We start from the raw sequence: 21,114 nt of genomic DNA, 5'->3' as shown, positions 1-21,114 counted from the left end.
GCATGCCTGTAATCCCAGCAGCTAGGGAGGCTGAGGCAGGAGGATTGCAAGTTCAAAGCCAGCCTCAACAACTTGGTGAGGCTCTAAAGCAACTTAGAGAGACCTTGACTCTAAATAAAATATTTAAAAGGCTGGGGATGTGGCTCAGTGGTTAAGCATCCCCCAGTTCAATCCCTGGTACCAAAAAAGAAAAAGAAAGAAAAGAAACACCTCCTCATGATGAGTGTGTGTGAGCAGGAATAAATATCCTTGGAACACTAATTTAACCAAAAAGGCATAAGTGTTTTTGTAACCCCAATAGATTCCAACAGAAAGCAGAAATGCATGCCTGATTTCTTGATCCAGTTGAGGGGTTAGAAGATACAGAGATTGGCTCTGGGTTATTTGTTCCTTCCCCTCTCGATCAATCAAATTGAAGATATCCTCTTTTTTAAAATTTTTTTTTAGTTGTAAATGGACACAATACCTTGATCTTGTTTATTTAATTTGTTTATATGGTGCTGGGGATGGAACCCAGTGCCTCACACATGCCAGGCAAGTGTCTACCACTGAGCCCCAGCCCCAGCCCCAGCGCCCCCTGAAGATATCAGCTTTTTAAGAAAAGGTCTGGACCAGGATAGGAACTGTCCTTGTTTGCCTGGGATTCCTAGACACCAGACTTTTAAAACCCTGTCCAACCAGGATGAGTCGGATGGCCTCGTCTGCACTCAGGAAAGCAGCTTGTCACAGAGATGCCCGTACATGATTATGCCCCATAGTATTGGTTAGAGTTGGGGCTGGGGCTGGGTCCAGGGCCAACGTAAAGGCCCAGGGATGTCTTCATCACCAAGGACTCCTTACAAGGGGGACACTTTGTTTTCACCTGGTCAGGAGATACCAGACTAAACATGTCTTCCTAAAGAGAATAAAATCCGCACATTAGTAACCAGTCCAGGAGACACCCAGAAGTCGAACATTTTCAGTAAAATGGGGGAATGAAGCCCTGCACTTCAGGGGTAGTGAGGATTTGCCTCAGGCTTGTGGAGTAAGCTCTTCTTTTAAAACAGAGAAAAATGTGCTCTGAGTGAGGCGCAGGGAGGGAATGACCCATCCAAGGTCAGAGCTGGTGAACCTAGGTAGCCTGACAACCAGCTACATTATTTTCCCCTGGTCTTCAGGACTAACACCTGGGCTTTTTACCTGTGGAATTAAAGGGGCTGCTGCAGACCTCGTGATGAGTCACTAAAGAGAAAGACGAGCTGATAAGCACCAGGCACTTCTCTGGAGCCCACAGCTGGTCCACTGCAGCGTCCCACCAACCTCCTGAACGTGCACCAAGCCCAGTCATTCCCAACCCCAGGGATCACAATATCCCTGAGACTCAATGGTGCCTTCTCACCTATGCCAACACCTAGGAGACGGGGCAGGGTAGACTAGACCGAGTTGGATCAATAAGGAGTTTGCTGAGCCCCAAGAAATATAGGATTGTGGTCTGGGGAAGGAAATATGAGGTTGCCTGGTTCTCCTTTCTGGCCATTCAAAAAAAAGAGCTATTAAGACCACTGCCCGGCTCAGCAGCGCACCTATAAGGCTGAGGCAGGAGGATCTGTGGTTTCAAAGCCAGCCTCAGCAACTTAGCAAGACCCTAAGCAACTCAGCAAGACCCTGTCTCTAAGTAAGATACAAAAAAGCTCTGGGGATGTGGTTGAGTACCCCTAGGTTCAATCCCCAGTACTAAAAAACAAACAAACAAACAAAAACACTTATTGAACACTCTTGGCCACACAAGTGTAATATGTGATGTAGACATAGCTCTCAGTTCAATCTGTAGGAAAATCCTGCTAGGTGAATATTATCTTCCCCACTTTTCAGGTGAAGAAAATAAGACTCAAAGTGGTCCCATAATATGAATTGCCACCCAGTGGGTAGATGCAAAACCAAAATGCAGACGGAAGTCAGCCTGCGCCCTGAAACCAGCTCTTCACTGCTCTTCCGCATGATGGACTCCCAGGTGCGTCTCACCAGAGCCCGCTGGGCACAGCCCACTGTCTGGATAGCCTTGGACTTCCACGCACAGTCCCCTGACAGGGAGAAGCCCAGAGACTTCTTCCGGGCTGCTGTATGCAATTCAGAGCTCAGGACAACAGTGAGTGGGACCTCATCCGGCTCCAGAACCCTAGATCTCCTGATCCTTCAGTCCACAGGCCACTCTGGAAGGCATTTGCTTTTCTAGAGTTTACTAAAATGTAACACCTAAAACTGAGACCTGACTTGTCTCTTACTTAATATTGACAGGAAAGGCCTTGGGTTCCAAGGAAACGTGAGAAATAGGTAAGATTTATCTCTTAAGATCTGCCTCCTGTTGAAGGGGACCAATAGATGAGTTTGGTGGGAACACAAGGCTAAGAGACTAATTCTATAAAATGAGCCCACTGTACTGGATCCACACAGGCTTTTTTTTTTTTTTTGCCAAAAAACAATCTGACTACAGCCCCACCTGGCCTGAGGGTACAGGAAATTTGTCACATTCCTCCACAAACAGATGCAACAGCAAAATGCCTGCAGTCAGGGTAGAAGAATGTTGGGGTGAAGAAGAAGTCAGGTGAAGGATGTCGGGGACTGAGAAGATAAGGGCGAGTTACCAAAGAAAAGACAGTGGGTTGCTAACCCCTCCAGGGCATGCTCCTCCCAGCACGAGCATCACCCCCAGGCTGCCCTTCCTGCCCCAGGCACCGAAACAGAGAGAAAAGAAAAGGGGAGGCAGTTCTGGGGGGTATAAAAAAGCAAGACACACCCCCTCCAACAGGCACCCAGCTCTGAGCCCCACTTCTGTCCCCCACTTCTATCTGGAGAAGTCTATCTCTGTCCCTTTCTTAAATAAAACTTGCTTTCTACGCTTGCCTTGACGTTGCTCAGTGTGTGATCTTCAACACTGGGGAACCAAGGACAGGTTCCTGATCTCCAAGACCCGTGTCACTGTGATGGGTGGACCATTTGGAGAGAATATTCTTTTGTCCTGTTACCCCCCCCCCATGATCAGTCCACAAAATATCCTGTGGTGTGATACTTGACCCCTGCTAAAAACTGATATTTTAGGACTGTGCTGTCCAATAAAGTGGCCATCAGCCAAGGAAATGAACTCTTAATTAATTTGAACTTAAATTTAAAAATTGTAGTGTAAACTATTCTTTAAGCATATTCACAAGTTCTGTGACTAAGGATATGGGTAATTATCCTCCCCTTGTGAGTTTCATTGTGTTGATGGCTATATTTAATAATTGTTGGGATCTCAGGACCTTGAAATGCTGTGGAACCTCCTGTTATTCCAACATCTCTCTCTGTAGCAGGTGACATGATTTGGGGGACAGAAGTGACGGCTGTTCAAGAGATATCTTCCATTTGCAACAACAACATCACGGCTTCATCTTATTTAAAAAAAAATTTTAAAAGATTCAAATGTTGACCAGTATAACTCCAAAACCCGTGTCTTTATCCACTACCTATATTCCTTCCCACTTCTTACAAGTCTGACACTGAACCCTCATCTAACTCTTGGGAATTATTGACAACTAAAAAGCATCGACATTTTCAGTTTTGATCTTGGTGGCGGCTGAACTCACAGCCCCACCTGCCTAGTCCTTCTACAAATCCAGCTTCCCTATTGTGTCTTGAAGAATGATTTCCCCAGATCCTAGTGTGGTATCTGCTGGATTCCTCCCAATATCTTGAATTACATGCAAGTTCTAACTTACACAAAACACCGGAACACAACTCAATCAGGTTCTCTGACACTTCATAACAAGGATCACCTTTCCATTCATTTTCAGTGACCTGTCCCTCATTGCCACCTGAGACCTCACAAGAATGGCCTTGGTGATCATTTCTAGCCAACATCCTGTTTGTGGCAGTTGGATACCAGCACTCCACTCATTAGTACCAAAATCTGAATTAGGCTACATTTTGGACTCTTTCTGTCCCTCAAAATCCATATGTCAAAGCCCTGTCCCACATGTGGTGATACTTGGAGATAGAGCTTTAGGTTAGATGAAGTGGGCCCTGGACTGAGAGCACCCATGTCCTTAGGAGATGAGAAGAGACACCAGAAATCTCTAACTCAACGCAGTGAGAAGGTGGCCATCTTCAAGCTAGGAACCTGACCCCGCCGGCACCCTGATGTGGACTTCCCAGCCTCCAGAACCGTGAGAAATCTGCTCTTGTTAAGCCACCCCCCCCCCGACACCGACACTATTGTATTTATTCAGGGCAGCCCAAGATAAGGCAAGTTGCCATAATTTTACATGATATTATGTAAAAGTTCTGAGACCCTGTCTCAAAAAATAAAAGGGGCTGTAGATTGAGCTCCGTGGTAGGGCCTGCCTGGGTTCAATCCTCAGTACCACAAAAAAAAAAAAAGAAAAATAATCAATAAGGCATTCAATTTATTAAAATACTGTCATTTTTCTAACTTATGTTATGTTTGTGGTATTTGTCAACTTTTTGAAATTTGTAATTTGCTGTATTCCTTTATTCACTCTAAATAAAAATTCACTTCCATTTTTCATTTTACATTGATGGCTTTGTATTCTATTTCTTTAAAAAAAAAGGTCCCCCAAAAATGTGTCAGGTCCCACAGTACGTGCTCCGGCCCTCACACCCAGGCTCATCTTGAGCACCAGGGACCCCCAGCTCCAGGACACCAAGGCACTGTCTTGGCTCTCTCTGGCACCCAAAGTGCTGGAGTTACCTCTCCATAGGAACGTCCTCTAGCCGAACAGCAGGGTCCTGGGGACAGGCACAGAGGTCCCCACCCAACAACAGGAGCTCACAGAGAACGTGTCTGAGGAGTGTAGTAAATGCCAGGCAGGCTGTGGAGGGACAGGATCCGGCTGACACGATGGCCCGGGAGCCAGGACAGGAGTCTTCAGTCCTTCTTTGCCTCTGAACAGAACACACTTCTCCCTGGACTAAGAGGTCTTTGTCTTTTCATCTATCAAAGGGGAAAGCAGTTGCCCACTCTGTGCGATAATGCATGTGAAAGCACCTAGAGAAGTCCAAGGGCCTGTATAAATAAGTGCTAGGGATTTACTGTATCACTCTTGTTGACGATTCAGGTTTAACACCAAGTGACCAAGACACCTGGGACTTAGAATTCCAAGTCTCTCCTCCCCAGGCACACCCCAGTTTATTGAAATGGGTGGTGGCAACACAATTCAATTTCCACAGGGAGTAACAGCAGCTAGATTGAAATGTCATTGTCAACTGCACAATGAGAGGTCAGAACCCAGGGCTCCAAATGCCCCTGAGGTCAGAGCCCACCCTCAGGTGAACCCAACTCCCTGCTCATTCTCTACAGAGTGTCCCCAGCTCACCTCTGAGCCCCTTCCTCTCCCCTGGGACAGCCCACTCCTCCTCAGCATGAGCGTAGAGGATTCAGTCCCAAACTAAGGCTCACAATGAGCAGTAGGCTGCATGCTGTCCACACCCCCGTCATATTGCTGGTGCCAGCATCTGCCCACTGAATTCTCACCTTCATTCAAAAAGATCTAATTCTATCCATACAAATCCTGCCTACGCTTTGCTTTTTTTTCATTTTTCTTTCTTTCTTTTTTTTTTTTTTTTTAAGGTAAGTGCCCATAGTGCTCGCTAGCCCTATAGAAAAATAGGAACTAAAGATCAGGGTTTGATTTGTAGCAAAAGGTGGGTGCACATCTGTTCTGCCTGTAGGATTGGAGGCTCCCAGAGACTGGAGACTGAAGACAGATGGGCCTGGCAAATTCCACTCCCCACCCAGCCCTTCCCACCCCATCCCACTGACTGGTGGTCAGCCATGCTCCCCCTGCAAGGGCAGAGTCAGTGGCTGGTTTGTCTGTAGAAGCTCCCTTGTGGCCCCCCTTTGAGGAAGAAGTGTGAGCTTGCCAAGGCAGCATCACAGGTGGTCAGGAGAGCTCCGCCCTGGAGTCCAAAAGTTCAGGTTCAGTCCCAGCCGCATGTTCTCAGAGGGCTCTTGAGCAAGTTGTCTCACCTTTCAGTGACTCCATTTCGTCATCTGAAAAACAGGAGACTTGATAGCATCTCTTCCATCATGTCGTGCAAACTAAGTGGATTAATACCATAAAGGGCTTGGAACGGGGCCAGCGTGCATAAGTCCCAATAACGGTTAGCTACTTCCTCAAAAACCAGGGCATCTCCAACGAACCAACAGGTCACGCTGCAGCACTCTCTGGGGACACAATCAAGCATCGACAAGTGCAGTACCAGGCACTGTGTGTGATGGTTTCCCCACTGGCCGGAGATCCTCCTCCCTCCTCATGAACTCTCCTGTGTCAGTACTAACTCCATCCGGCCCAGGTTCCAGGCCAGCCCTGCTCCCTTCTCTCCTGGAGCCCCTCCGCCAGAGACAGCGCCTGCCTCCTTCTCAGTCTATGCCCCCTGGGCCACCCTTCTCAGTTCTGAGACCCTTCATCTCAGGACTAGGCATAGGTTGAAGCATAGACCTCCTTAGTTTGGTTCCATTCCCCCCCTTTAAATAAATAAATAATAAATTCAGACTGAAAACTAAATATGTATGTGGATATGGGTGATGATCCAAAAATATTAAGAAGGAAGTCTCAGGGAAGTGTCATTTCCTTCAAGAAAAAAAAAAAAAAGCCTCAGGTTGGAAGGCAATCAGAATGCACCAGAAGAGGGTACGTCAAAGGTAGGTGTGACAGAGGCCGGCTGGAGGCAAAGGGAAACTCAGCCTCCTCCACCCAGAAGCCATGGTCAGCAGAGCCCAGAGCTGAGCCAGAAGTCCCTCCTAGGCTAAAGGCTGCAGCAGGGTGGACCCTTTACAAGCATCCCTGGGCTCTGCATCCACCGGCACCCACCAAGCTCTTCCCACCCTCTTCGTGGGAGCCCTTTCCCCCACACCAACTTTTTTCCTTCTCCCTCCTCCTCCACCCGCCGTCTCTCACTAAGGTGATGCTGTTGCCCTGCTTGGGAGCAATGGCCCTGGCCTGCCCTCTGACCAGCTCCAATATCCTACCTCTTTCTAAGTTGAGAGCATCCATGTTCTCAGCCCTCGCCCATCCCCAGCCCCCAACTACTGCTCTCATGAAGCCCAGGGACAACCAACCAGCACCTTCATGGCATTAGATAGAGGACAAGGGGGGGGGTCAGGGTTGGGGGTCAGTCTGACCCAGCCAGAGGAAAGCCACATGATGCCCTATCCTTCCCATTAGACAGGCAGCTCCGATGACCGGGGGCATCTTCCCCCCGACTGGAAGCTTCCTGGGGGTCATTTGTGAATAAGGGACAGAGCCCCTTTTTCTGCTGGGTTCTCAGGCCAACTGGGGGGGGGAGGCTAATGGAGTAAAGCCAGTAGACCCCCAGCACATAGGTGAGGGTGGACTTTACAGGTGAAGTCCCAGCTATGAGGACGGCTGGTCCCAGGGGACAGGTGGCTGGGACCACAGGTCCTGAACTATGCAGCAACAAAGAGGACACACTCCCAAGGCTGTTGAAGTCTCTCTCAGAGATTAATCCCATTAGCAAGGTCCAGAACACATAAGCTCCTCCCTGGCTGCTGGCCCAGCTTCCCCACCCACCTCCCGGGAGAGCACACAGGCACGACCGCGGCTCCCCAGGACTATAGCTCTATTACCCCAGTGGCCTGGGCATCAGCCCACGGGCACCCCATGACCTCCTCCACTGAAGGTGAAGCACCCCTGAAACTCAACAGTAGGTGCACCCCTACTCCCCCTCTAGCTCCCGCCCGCCTTCTCCCACCTCTGCTAACCCTTTACTTTGACGTTATCAGGTGAAGCGCTGACACAGGGTTCTGGAACCATGATTAGATCTTCAGGCTTTGTTTATGGATTCATTAGAGACCAAAGCCGAAAGCCAGGCGCAGGGTTTGCAGAGTGGCATAATTACAGGATGGCAACACGATTATTGTTTACTACGCAGCACAAAGTTGCTAAGATGACATTCCTTTGTCTAATGGTTCCAAGTCACAATCTCTGGTCTCTTTCAGGATGATTATCTAGAGTCAAGACCAAACATATTCTTTTCATTCTTTTTGCTACAGGTTGAATATTTGGGCTCCCCCTAAAAATTCACATGTCAAACCTCACCCCCAATAGTATCTGTAGTGTTTGTAATGAGATCTTTGGAAAGGGATTCAGTCACACAGTAGAGACCCAAATGAGCCCCTTTACCCCTCCCACTATGGGAGAGCCCAGCAAAAAGACAGCCAGCCATCAGAAAACAGGCCCTCACCAGACCCCGAGGCTGCTGGCCCCTCGATCTTGTACTTACAAGCCTCTGGAAGGGTAAGAAATAAATTTATGTTGTTTAAGCTACCCAATCCATGGTATTTTTTTAAAAAACAGCCTGAATAAACTGAAAGAGCTAAGACTTTTTAACTCTCATTTGCTCAAAATTTCATGCTACATTTAAAAAATATTTTTAGTTATACATGGACACAATATCTTTATTTTGTTTATTTATTTTTATGTGGCGCTAAGGATCGAACCCAGTGCCTCACATATACAAGCCCCAACCCCAGCCCAAAATCATGCTACATTTTAATGTGCTTTCTTCCTGGATCATAACCTCATTTTTTATTTTCTGTTTTATTTGATGTCTCTAACTGCTTTGGTGGATTCTCTTATTAAGAAAAGAAATATAGGGGCTGGGATTGTGGGTCAGCAGTAGAGTGCTCACCTAGCATGCGCGAGGCCCTGGTTTTGATCCTCGGCATCACATAAAAATAAACAAATAAAGATATTGTGTCCAACTACAACTAAAAAGTAGATATTTTAATAAAAGAAAAGAAATCTATCTTTTATATTACTATATAATATAAAATTACATATATAAGGTCATATGTATTACCAACTAATATAACTAAAGATTCTTATTCTATTAAATAAAATTTTTTTTCCACCAAATAGAACTTTTCTGGAAATCCCATGTTGAATATTTTTAAGAACGCAGTTTTCTTCTGGTTCCTACATTTTCTCCTTTCCATCTAGGGCCATTGATTTTTCTACATATTGTTTTAGTCTTCCTCTTTTATACTGTGAGTGTTCTTTATATTACGGTGATCTTAAGTCCTTAGGAATGAATGAAAGGTTAAGTTAGCTTTTCTAAGTAACTCTTTTTTTTTTCTAATCAAGGATTGAACCCAGGGGCACTTAACCACTGAACCACATCCCCAGCTCTTTTTTATTTTTTATTTTGCAATAGAGTCTCACTAAGTTGCTCAGGGCCTTGCTAAATTTTCAAGGCTAGCCTCAGACTTGCAATCCTCCTGCCTCAGCTTCCTGAGCTGCTGGGATTATAGGCATGTGCCACTATTCCCAACTCCAAGTAATACTTAAATTGATGCAGGTTTCCTGCATTGCCGTAAACATGTATATGTTTCCCAGCTGGTTTCTCCCCTGCACAGCAGAGTTGCCTAGAGGTACCATTTATAACACTGAAGAGCTGAAGACTGAGTTAACAATTGTTCATACCTACATAATGAAGCCTCCATAAAACATGGGGTTCAAAAATTTTCAGGTTGTCAAAAGCATCCTTGAGGGCTGGGACTGTGGCTCAGTGGTAGCTCACTTGCTTGCGTGTGTGAGGCACTGGGTTCGATTCTCAGCACCACGTATACATAAATAAAATAAAGATCTATCAACAATACCACACACCAACTTCACAGGACGGAATCTCCTGCACCTGGACCATCCCATCTCTTCATCTGCAGTACGTCTTTATCCTTCACCATGTCCTTTATAATGAACCAGTAAACATAATGGCATAGCAAATTATCAAACATAAGGAGAGGGTTGCAAGAACCCACAATTGTAGCCAAAACATATAGAAGTGTGGGTGACCCAGGGACCCACTACTGGCAATTGGCATCTGAATTGACAGCATCTTGTGGGACTAAGCCCTTAACCTGTGGAATCTGGCACTAACTCCAGGTAGATAGTGTCAGAATTGAATTAAATTGTTGGACACCCAAATGGTGTTTGGACAGTTGGAGAATTGATTGGAGGTTAGGGCATCACAAATACACTGTCAGAAGTGCGGTACTGTGTGAGGAGAGAAAGCGTTTTTTCCTGTATGTTCTCTTTCTATAAATTTTGCATGCATTGCAGTGAGCATTTTTGGTCTACATGAGTGTGTACCTTTTTCAGCTTGGAAACTTTCTATGTCGCAGTTACTTCTGCTCTATTATGCTGATCCCTTCCCAGGAACAGCTATAACCGTGGACAGTGCTGTGCTTCAGGGTCTAGATGCCGAACCACATCCACTAGGCTATGTGATCTTGGCTGCTTTATTTTTTTTTCCCTTTAATGAGATAACTTTTCTTTTATAGCTTTATTTTATTCATTTATTTTTTATGTGGGGCTGAGGATTGAACCCAGGGCCTCACGTGTGCTAGACAAGCGCTCTACCACTGAGCCACAACCCCAGGCCATTGGCTGCACCTTAATTTTCCTAAACCTGGCTGCTCATGTGGGAAAAGAGGGTAATGATACCTTGCAAGGATTCATTGTGATGTTTGTGAGTGCTTAGTACAGTGACTGCTACCTGAAAACTCTCAGGTTGCAAGGTACCTGGAGCTTTAACTTCCTGTTCAAAATAAAATAGAAATAAAAAAAGGAGCAAAGAGCTAACTCTTTTATAATTATAACTTCATATGTGCTTCATCTTAATTTCTACTTGATACTTAATCTTCCATGGTTGGAATAATTGTTTTTAATTTTTCCCTCTGTCAAGAATAATGTTCCTGGGGCTGGGCTGTGGCTCAGTGGTAAAGCACTTGTCTCGCATGTGTGAGGCATTGGGTTCGATCCTCAGAACCACATGAAATAAATAAAGATATTGTGTTCATCTACAACTAAAAAAAAAAAAAACTAGGAAAAAAAATCATGTTCCCAGCCAGGTACGGTGGGGCAAACCTATAATCCCAGTGGCTGCGGAGGCTGAGACAGGAGGATCACAAGTTCAAAGCCAGCCTCAGCAAAAGCAAAGTGCTAAGCAACTCAGTGAGACTCTGTCTCTAAATAAAATACAAAATAGGGCTGGGGATGTGGCTTAGTGGCTGAATGGCCCTGAGTTCAATCCCTAGTACCCAACTCCCCCTCCTCAAAAAAAGAACCATGTTCCCACTCAGTGTGGTGGCACACACCTATAATCCCAGTAGCTTGGGAGGCTAAGGCAAGAGGATCTTCAGTTCAAAGCCAGCCTCAGCATCTCAGCAAGACCCTGTCTCTAAATAAAATATAAAAAAGGGCTGGGGATGTGGCTCAGTAGTTTAACACTCCTGGGTTCCATCCCTAATGCAAAAAAAAAAAAGAATGATGTTCCCCGCCACACAGAAGCCTGAGGCAGGAGGGTCCCAAGTTCAAGATCAGCATGGGCAACTTACCAAGACCTTGTCTCAAAATAAAAAGGTCTGGGGATATAGCTCAGTAGTAGAGTGCCCATGAATCAACACCCATACCAATAAAAAAGAAAGAAGAGATAAAGAAAGGGAGGAAGGAAGGAAGGAAATTATGTTAAGATTTTGTGACTCTTTCACATAATCCATTTTTTTTTTGTAATACAAATAATTTCATCCTCTAAATTGTGCAATGGCCAGGCATGGTGGCACACACCTGTCATCCCACCGACTCAAGAGGCTGAGGCAGAAGGACCACAAGTTCAAAGCCAGCCTCAGCAATTTAGTGAGCCCCTAAGCAACTTAGCAAGACCCTGTCTCAAAATAAAAACTAAAAAGGTCCAGGGATGTGGCTCGGGTTAAGTGCCCTGGGTTCAATCCCCGGTAAATATCCTGTATGAGAGTGTGTGTGTGTGTGTGTGTGTGTGTGTACCCTTCATTTATATATTATATAAAATGAAGATATGGGAGTTCTAATGTTAATTATATTTAATAATATAAAGGGCTAATAATTCACGTGGTGGATGCTGTAGCTGTAGAGAAAGTAGTTTAAGATTTGTTATTATTGGTGGGTTTTGTTTTTACTGTTTTTTGGTTTTGCTTGGGTTTGGGGAGCTCTGGAGAGCCCAGCACTGTTTACTTTTGGTTTCACGCGCCCCTGCGCCCACCTCATCCGCGCTCACCACCCAGGCGGGCTGTGACTGACATCAGGGATCCTCAAGTCAGTCTGGACAACTACCTGCTGCTGCAATGACATGTCCCTTCTTCTCTCTGGCACTACTTCCTGCCCTGTTCTTTGGGAGCTGTGGGCTCTTATTAGATAAAGGAAGATTGGAAAGAGGAGGGAGCTCAGAGCCCTGGCTGCCTTATATTAATAGATAGGAAGAAAACCACAGAAATTCAATCAAATAGACTATGAAGAATTGTCCATTGAAGGACCTGGGGTATGACTCAGTGGTAGAGCTCTTGGCCCGCATGTGCAACCCTGCGGTGGTGGGTTTCATCCCCAGCACCACTAAAAAAATAAAAAATAAAAAAAATGAAGGGAGGGTTGGTAAACCCTGTATAATGGGGAAACTCCTTCTCCCCAAACCCACCCCCGTGAAGGAGGAAAGGGAGGACTCCCCTTCTAAGCACCACCGCCCAGAGAGGTGTCGCTGTTGGAGGATGAGGCTTCCACACAAGGTGGGAGGATGCGAGGTTCATTGAAGTGTCCAGATCCAGGGTCCCCCTCCTGCTGGGTGCTCTCTGCTCCCACCCTGTCTGACACCCCTATGAACTGTCTGGCTTAGGAAGGGATTGCATATGCTTCCAAATCTTTATTATCTTGCATCTCTACCCTGCCTGGATTTTTTTTTAAGTGCCAAAAAATAAATAAAACAAAATCCTGCCAAGATTGCAATGCCCTTGTTTTTTCTGTCCCTGTGTTAACCACTCCACTAAAGCCGCAGCAGGCCTGGTTTGTGGCTGGATACTGGGGGGGCTCCAGGAACCGTTCAGTGAAGCCCAGAGGAGGATAAACCACAAAGGGAGGAGCGGGGGCTGTGGCTCTGTGGGAGAGAGCTTGCCTAGCACGTGTGAGGCACTGGGTTCCATCCTCAGTACCATATAAAAATAGATAAATAAAAGTAAAGGAATTGTGTCCATCTACAGCTAAAAAATAAACATTAAAAAAAAAAACAAAAGGGAGCCCCATCCCCTACCTATCTCTAAGCTCTCCCAGAAGCAGAACTTTTGGGACAACAGTTCTCAAAGTGGGCCCCCAGATCTGTAGCGCCTGAGAAGTTGCCACAAATACGTATCCTCAGTCCCCCCGGACTCGCTACGTTGAGAGCCTCTGGGAGTGGGGCCCGGTGATTTCCACTGTAACCAGCACTTGGGGTGATTCCAATGCAGGCTCGAGTTTGGGGACCACTGCTCAGACACCAGCGTCCACTCGCACTTTCACAGGCTGCAGAAACTGTTATTAGAGCAGAAGAACCGCACACGGCCCTCGGCCCTCAAGTTCGGTGCCCATCACGCTGGGTAGTAGGAGGGTGTTGTTTTTCTCCCGTGCTCATGAGGTTTTTCACAAGAACATATGGTTCCAGGGGCCACTATCTGTCAGTGCCTCCTGTGTTTCAAGGCTCAGAGGAGTGCCAACAAGGGGCCAGGCCAGGGCCCATGGCACCAGGAGACAGGGCCCGTGGGTCAGCTGGGTCTGTGTCACACGTTTGCACTGTGGCAAACAGAAGTAGGGCAGGAAGATCGGGAGGACCCCAGACCAACATGGAAATGGGAGACAGCTCCACTAGGAAGGCGGGGAGGTATCGGATGGGAAGAGACGTCAGCGGACATACGCAAGTGGGAATGAATGCAGGAAGGACTCCAAGGACCCACAGCGGGACCAAGGCAGAGACAGGGAGCTGACTGTCGAAGAAAAGGAAATGGGTGGATAACACTCCCCTCACCCGGTGCTAACAAGGCAGGGAAGGTTGCACTTTCCAACACAAGCCGCCACCCCCTGGAAGGCTCTCTTCCTGCAGTTTTGGTCACCTTTCGGTCACATAGGCATGGAAGAAAGAAAACCAAAAATCTATAAAGGGGCAAGACACCCCAACTCCGTCAGGTACCAGCTCTGGACCCCCTCCTCTCTGGAGGAGTCTCTCTCTCTCTCTCTCTCTCTCTCTCTCTCTCTCTCTCTCTCCCTCTCTCTGTCTCTTTTCTATTTCTTAAATAAAATTTACTCTTTCATTCTTGCCTCAGCATTCCTCTGGTATTTAATCCTCAACACTGGGTGAACAAGGACCTGATCCTTATTTTCAAGGCCAGTATTACAACCATGCAGCTAACTATTCACCCTTTATTCCTCCCACCCATCCATGCTTCTACCTACTTGTTTATCTGTCCGTCTGTCTATTTGTCCACCCACCCATCCATCTACCCAATAAGCCAAAAAAAAAAAAAATTGGCCATTTGTGAAAAACTCCTAGGGGTTAAGTTCTGTACTAGGTGCTGGGCATCCGGAATTAAATACACTACCCAGTCCCTGGGGCTTGGGTGTGGTTCTCTATGCCATGCTCATGCATAATTCATTAAAATTACAGACCAACATTGAATATGGGCACATGGATGTTCCATGATCACCAACGGGTTTGACAGAAACCCTGTTTGCCCTGCTTTATGGTGACCATCTTGCTTTCTGGGAACCTTTAAATGCCCAATTCCTAATCTTGCAGCTCCTGGAGAAGGCTTTTCTCTTTCTGAATTTGCTCCGACTGATTTTTTTTCTCTAACTGCTTTCCAGCTTGTTCTTTCAGTTGCTCAATAGCTTTCAGTTTCTTCTTTAGGTTTCTGTCCGTCCGTCTGTCTGTCTACTTCAGGGTCACCAGAAGATGACGGAGAGATAGTGTTTCATGATGTGCTCTGTGGAGCAGGAGTAGGTGCCAAATCTGGGCTCTTGTCATTTTTTTGCTTCCTGCTCAACAGCGTTCTTAGCCTCATGCTTCCTTTGGTTTTGAGGGCCGTGTTTTGATGATGGCTTGTCATTTCCTGGTGGTGGGTTCACTTTCTGCTCCCTTCATGCAGTTTGGAACTGGTGACTGGTTTATTTCTTAAACCTGGAGGTCTGTAAGCTGTGGTAACTTCAGGGTCCTCCCCGGGCACTTCACTCAAAACCGCTTCATAACTGGTAAGTTATTCTTTTTGCTGGGAATATCCCATCAAAAAATGGCTGCCAAGAAATCTCCCACGATTCTGCACTCGATGGCACCTCCTGCTTGTGCAAGACAGAGCCAGTGCAGTGCCAAATCTTGTGCCCATTATTAATGCATAACCTGGGAGCACATGTGGCTGTTAAAATATGCTCACTGTCTGGGCACCGAGCGAAATAATAAGTTGGTAGTTTTTAACATCCCACACTTTTTATTTTTCCCCTCAGATTTCCAAATCCAGCTGGGACTCATATATGTCCATGAGCGCGGAAATAGAGTGCACTGCAAGACCCAATCCCAAAGTCAAACGCACATTCCAAGTTAGAGATCATTGCCTTGGCAGGCATAAAAGCATAACAGCACAAAACCTGGTAGAGCTAGAATCACACCCTACATCCTAAATGGGGCCATTTTTTTGGTAACTACACTCTCCATCTGTTGCAATGTAGTGCCGTTTGTTCTCCGTAATACGAAGCTCCTGTCTTGTGAACATCACCAACACAGCAGTAGCTTTTTTATTCCATATCTCTGTAACCTTATCGGCTTTAAAGAAATTTTATTGGCTAAAGCTGCATGAGGTCCAGCAGAGTTGGGGTGCTGACACAATCTAACAATTGAAGGTGCCCCTTTACTCCCTGGGACATGGACAGCCACCTGATATGGTCGTGGCCCAGGTGGTAAAACAAAATCATTCACTTTTGCAAATGTAATTCACTTACAACTGTGTCCACATTGTTGTTTTCAAAGAAGTGAACTTCATTGTAGACACTTCGGGCACAATAATTTCATCTTCTGACCAGGATGGACACCAATTTTGCATTTTTTTTTTTCTGTCTGAAAGATTTCAAACATGTCCCGGTTTTCCTGGGCCAGTTTTCACATCATTAAGCTGTAGGTTGGGTCAGCCAGCTGGGCCATCTTTAGAAGTTTTCTCCATTGCTCCAGGAAAATAACGTTCCCTCCTCACTAAAGGCATCGACTTTGCAGTTTCCCCAGATTCCCTTGGAAACACTGTGCTGTCTGTGAAACGCAGTGGTCTGTCCACTTTCTGACACTCGGACTGTCATTAGCGACATGGACAGAGCCATCTTGTCCCAGAAAAAGGGACCCCGTTTGGTGTTAAACACCTAGCAACAACTGTCATAACTAAAGCACAGCCAGGCCTGGGCACTTAAAAGGAAAGACAACAGATCTTTCAGTGTAACTTAGGATATCACCTGTGCCAGCCCCATCGAGGGCAGGAAGCTTTTGTAGTCAACTGTAGGCCTGCAGGTCTTCCCAACCTCCTCACAGGCAGACTTGGTTTGTTTACCAGCCCTAAGTGACGGAAATAAAGGGACCTCTGCCAAACAGAGGCTCTGCCAATAGAAAGGTAGTCTACAAAAATAAGATGCCGTTAGAATCTTAACGATACCTTATGGAGGCATCTGTTACATTATAAAAACTAAGTGTGGTGTTTACAGTCCTGATAACTCTGCAACGTAACTGTCCCCAACAGAGGCCACGTCCTCACTGGCTTTGTCACAGAGAGAACTTCTTAGCTCGTGCACTTCCTGGTGAAAAGTGACTGGCTTCTCTCGTCCTCGTGATAGTCATTGACGGGTTCCAGATGCTGCGACATTCGTTTTGTATAATCTCGGTCCAGCACTATGTGTTTTTGTTCCTCCCTCCCACGTGACTTGGCGGCCTGTTCTTTCTCAGCTAGACTTTTACTATAAACCCCCTGACGGACCCAGAACATTCCTAAAAGGAAATCCCAAACTGCTTGCCCCTCTCAGCCTGAAGCAGCTTTACAGCAGTCAGGGTGGCCTTAACCAGAAGGGAGAATGTGACCCGGGCAAAGACAGGCAGCTAATCATCAGAGAGAGGAATGAATGGATAGACAACTCTCTCCAGAGGAGAGGGAGGTTGCACTTTCCAACACAAGCCATCACCCTCTGGAAGGCTCTCTCCCTGCCTTTTGGTCACCTTTCGGTCACATAGGCATGAGAAGAAAGAAAACCAAAAATCTATAAAGGGGCAAGACACCCCCCATTCCCTCAGGGACCAGTTCTGGACCCCTTCCTCTCTGAAGGATATTTTCTCTCTCTCTCTCTCTCTCTCTCTCTCTCTCTCTCTCTCTCTCTCTCTCTCTCTTCTGTTTCTTAAATAAAATTTACTTTGGGCTCTTGCCTCGGAGTTTCTCGGGTGTTTAATCTTCAACACCAGGGGAACAGGATCCCATTCCGATTTTTAAGAATGGTCTCACTTGGACTCAGAGCTCAGGAGTCCTCTTGCACCATCCTCTGTCCCACCTGACTCACCGCCTGCTCATCAGCTCCATGAATAAGTGTGTCCACTCCCCCCACAGGGCTAGGAAGTCTTTTGCCAGAGAATCCAAGGAGCCCAGGAGTCAGCTCCCCAGACCAAGGTCCGGACCCCTCTTCCAGGTCTGTCCTGAGTTGTGGGGCTGACCCTGAAGACAGGAAAGGGGGGATGAAAGAATCTGGACTTGGGCTCAGAGTTCACAGAATCCTGCCCCCAGGGCAGCTCTGCTGGGCCGGGCCCAGGGCTGAGCTGGTCCTCCCCAAGAGACAGAGTGAGAGGTTGACGTGCAAGACTGAGATGTGTCCTCAAGATGGGTCAAGGAGCACGCCTCGTGGAGTCTGGTGGAGACGGGAGGGTGTCATCTCTGGCTTTATCCTCCAACCACTGCCCCACCCAGGGCTGGACACTGGCCTCTCCCCTGCTTTGAACGCCGCACACCATGGCTCCCACCTCCCACCCACCCTCCCCTCCTGATGCTCCCATCCAAGCCAAGGAGCCCAGCCTGACCAGCACCTCTGAGAGGAGCAGCCATGCCAACCACGAGGGCCCTGCTGGGGTGGAGAACCTCCCGAGGGCCAATGCCCCCCTACGTCACCTCATTCGCTTTAACCCCACGTGGGTTCAGTCCCCATCCCTATTTCAGAGATGAGATAATTCCGAAAGAGAACCAGCAAATTTCCCAAGGACAAACAGCCAAGAAATAAGACAGCCAGGATTCAAGCCCAAGTCTGTAGAGGGAATCCACAGCAGAGTCCCCCCACGGCTCCCTGCTGACCTTCCTCCCTTCCACCTGCCTCCTTTCTCACCAGGAAACCTCCCAGATCACAGCCCCGGAGCTGATGATCCTGAATCCAGCCAGCCAGGCACAGTGGCACATGTCTGTCTCCCAACTACTCAGGGGACAGGTGCAGGAGGAACTCGAGTTTGCGGCCAGCCTGGGCAACACTGTCTCAAAAAAAATTTTTTTAAATAAAAAGTACTGGCCTCGATGCCCTGAGTTCAACTCCCAGTTATTGAGGGCAGGGGGACGAAATGCATCCATTCTTTCTACAAAACCCTGTCTAACAGGATGCTAAAATAGAACCTCTTCACTGTCTCCATTTTCACTGTGTCTCCAAAGCTGAGGGATGTTAAGTTCCTACACATTCTACAGAAAGGTTCTTGACCAGCTGTAGAGAATTTTCTAGGCAGGAGGTAATGAAGTCCTTTGATTCTATCCATCAAGGGAAGGAAAGGCTGAGATTGTTCAAACACAGGCCCGAGCTTCCCCCTCCAAGGCAGAGGAGCCGGAGCTTCCCTTCCCCTCTAAACAGGGGCAAGGACCTTGAAGACAACCTACCAGAGGGCTGGACTGTGTCCTGTGGGATTGGAGATGCAAGAAATGGCTCCTGGCTCGCATCTAAAGCATTCTGGAAATGAGAGCTGGCCAGCTCCAAAGCACATGAGGGGAGGCAGCTTGAGAGGTGACCGGCACTTCCAACTGACCTCCAGCAATTATTAGGGTCCCCTGGGCAGATATGAATCCCCACCAAAGGGACCTGCCTGCAGGACACTGTGACCCCCAACAGAGTCTATGTAGAGACTTCTGCTGGAACCCAGGGGTAGAAGGCTAAGTAACCAATTGAAGGAGGCAGTGTGCCCATCAGGAGTTCACAAGGAGGGGGGGAAGCTCAGGGAACCCCCAAAAGCCACCCCAACTGAGGGAGTCAGCACTTGAATTTCCACGACCCCAGGAGGACCCCAAGGTCAGTACTTTGTTTGTTTGTTTGGATGGTTGTTTGTTTCTGTGCTGCGATGGAACCTAGGGCCTCTGGCATGCTATGCAAGAGGTCTACCACTGAGCCCTATCCTTTGTCCTTCAAAACCAAATTATAGATGCTCCTGTCAGAATACCTGTGTGCCCCCTTGTCTGCCCCTCCCTCTCCCTTAGAAGCGCCAGGGTGGAGGGGAAGGGGTCTTGAAGGACAGAGAAAGGCTGCAGCATGCTGCAAGGCGAGCCCCGGACCCACAGGAGAGGCACTTTGACCAGGATGGGACCCAACTTTTCACCATCTGAGAATCGAGACCCCGAGTGACTAGAGAGGCCATAGGAGGGCCAGGTTATAGCTCAGTGGTGGAGCGCCAGCCACCTGCACAAAGCCCTGGGTTCAATTCCCAGCTGCCAGGAAGGAAGGAAGGAAGGAAGGAAGGAAGGAAGGAAGGAAGGAAGGAAGGAAGGAAGGCAGGCCTGTATCACAAGTTCAAGGCCAGCCTGGTGAACTTAACAAGACCCTGTCTCAAAATAAAAAACAAAAAGGGCTGAAGAGGCAACTCAGTTGCAAAATGTGCCCATTGGTTCTATCTCAAGTACAAAAAGTACATGAAATAAAATTAAAAACTAAGCTCATCTTCCCAGATTTGTATGGGTCAGAGCCCTGTGTAAAACACTTTTTGCGGGCACTCTCCATCAGTTCTTTATCCCACAACCCTCACAGCATGGAAGTGTGTTCATCCATTCAGCCAAGATTTAGTGAGCAGCTACTATGTGACAGGCCCTGTGCTAAATAAAGATGAGGATGTCATGGTGCCTTGAGATGAGTAGACTGCAGTCTGAATATCAGGAGGAGGGGGAGAAGAAAGGAAACAGATAGACGCATAAACCAGTCCTTAGCACTACAGTGTAATAAGGACTACTATAGAGGCATGTATTATTTCCAATGGGAGATAAGAGCAGGTGGCCCTTACCTGTGCCTAGGACCTGAGATGTCACCAAGGAAGTAGCATAGAAGGTTGTGGGGGAGGAGGTTGCAGGCATTGCCAAGAGACGGAAGAAATTGCATGCACACAAATCATGGAGGTGCAAAGGACCGGCAAGATCGGGAGGCCAGAGCGAGTGTCCCACATGTGGGCAGTGCTCCTTTCTGCCAGCAGCGGGTGACTTTAGCAAACTGTTCAGGGAGGAGGTGTGGGCTTGGGTCCGTGAAGCTGGGCTAGCAAATGTTCTGTCCACTTTGGTTCTGTGATCAGGGTTTCTTCTGAAATGCCTGTTAGCAAACACAACTCACCATAATCAAATTTTCTACCTGAAAGATGCACAGTCCCCCACTCCTGTACCCTCAGTCCTCTTGGTAAAAGGGCAACACTAGCTGTATTATGCTATGGTGAACTTTTCTTGTTTCTGGTTGACTCCTTCAAAGGACCCCACATTAGCTGCCTCAGCCATCAGACCAAATAGCGCCTTGCTGCTGCGTCTTGTCCTAACTCCACATTTCTCTACACGTCACTGAAACAAAGGTTTCTTTGGTCTCCAGAAGTACTTCTACCCAGGGCCCAGACCCAGGCCGAGGGAAGGAGACAAGTTACAGAAACGGAAGAAAAGGCAGCAACGAAATCGTGAAGGTCTTGGTGCAAACCTAAAGACCTAGGACTGGTTCTATGGTGTTGTAGGAAGGCAAGGTAGGGTTTTATGGAACCAACTTTATTTGCCAAAATAACAAATGTACCACAATGTAAAAAAGCCTAACTCAGCTTTTTTCCTTACCCTGGGTGGCTACACATTATCAGAGGTAGGTGACTTGACCCTGAAGAGGAGCAGAAGGGTCTGGACTCTGCCCTAGTCAGCTGTTCAAACACCTGGATTTAGGTTCTTGAAGGTGGTCCCTTGGCAATCCCCCCACCCCCTCCTCTCTCTCCAGGGCAGAACCACAGTGAGAGGGAACGGATGGCCAGCAG

At 47.4% G+C, this 21,114-nt stretch overlaps 1 pseudogene; it reads right to left on the bottom strand.

The window, feature by feature from the left end:
- Positions 1-14,595: 14,595 nt before the first annotated feature.
- LOC114079576 (eukaryotic translation initiation factor 2A pseudogene) lies at positions 14,596-20,197 on the bottom strand (annotated as a pseudogene).
- Between the last annotated feature and the right edge of the window lie 917 nt (positions 20,198-21,114).

This window comes from Marmota flaviventris, chromosome 10, assembly GCF_047511675.1.
Source record: "Marmota flaviventris isolate mMarFla1 chromosome 10, mMarFla1.hap1, whole genome shotgun sequence".
Lineage (NCBI taxonomy): Eukaryota > Metazoa > Chordata > Mammalia > Rodentia > Sciuridae > Marmota > Marmota flaviventris.
The sequence above is the reverse complement of the archived record's forward strand: the minus strand, read 5'-3'. Positions and strand labels throughout refer to the sequence as shown.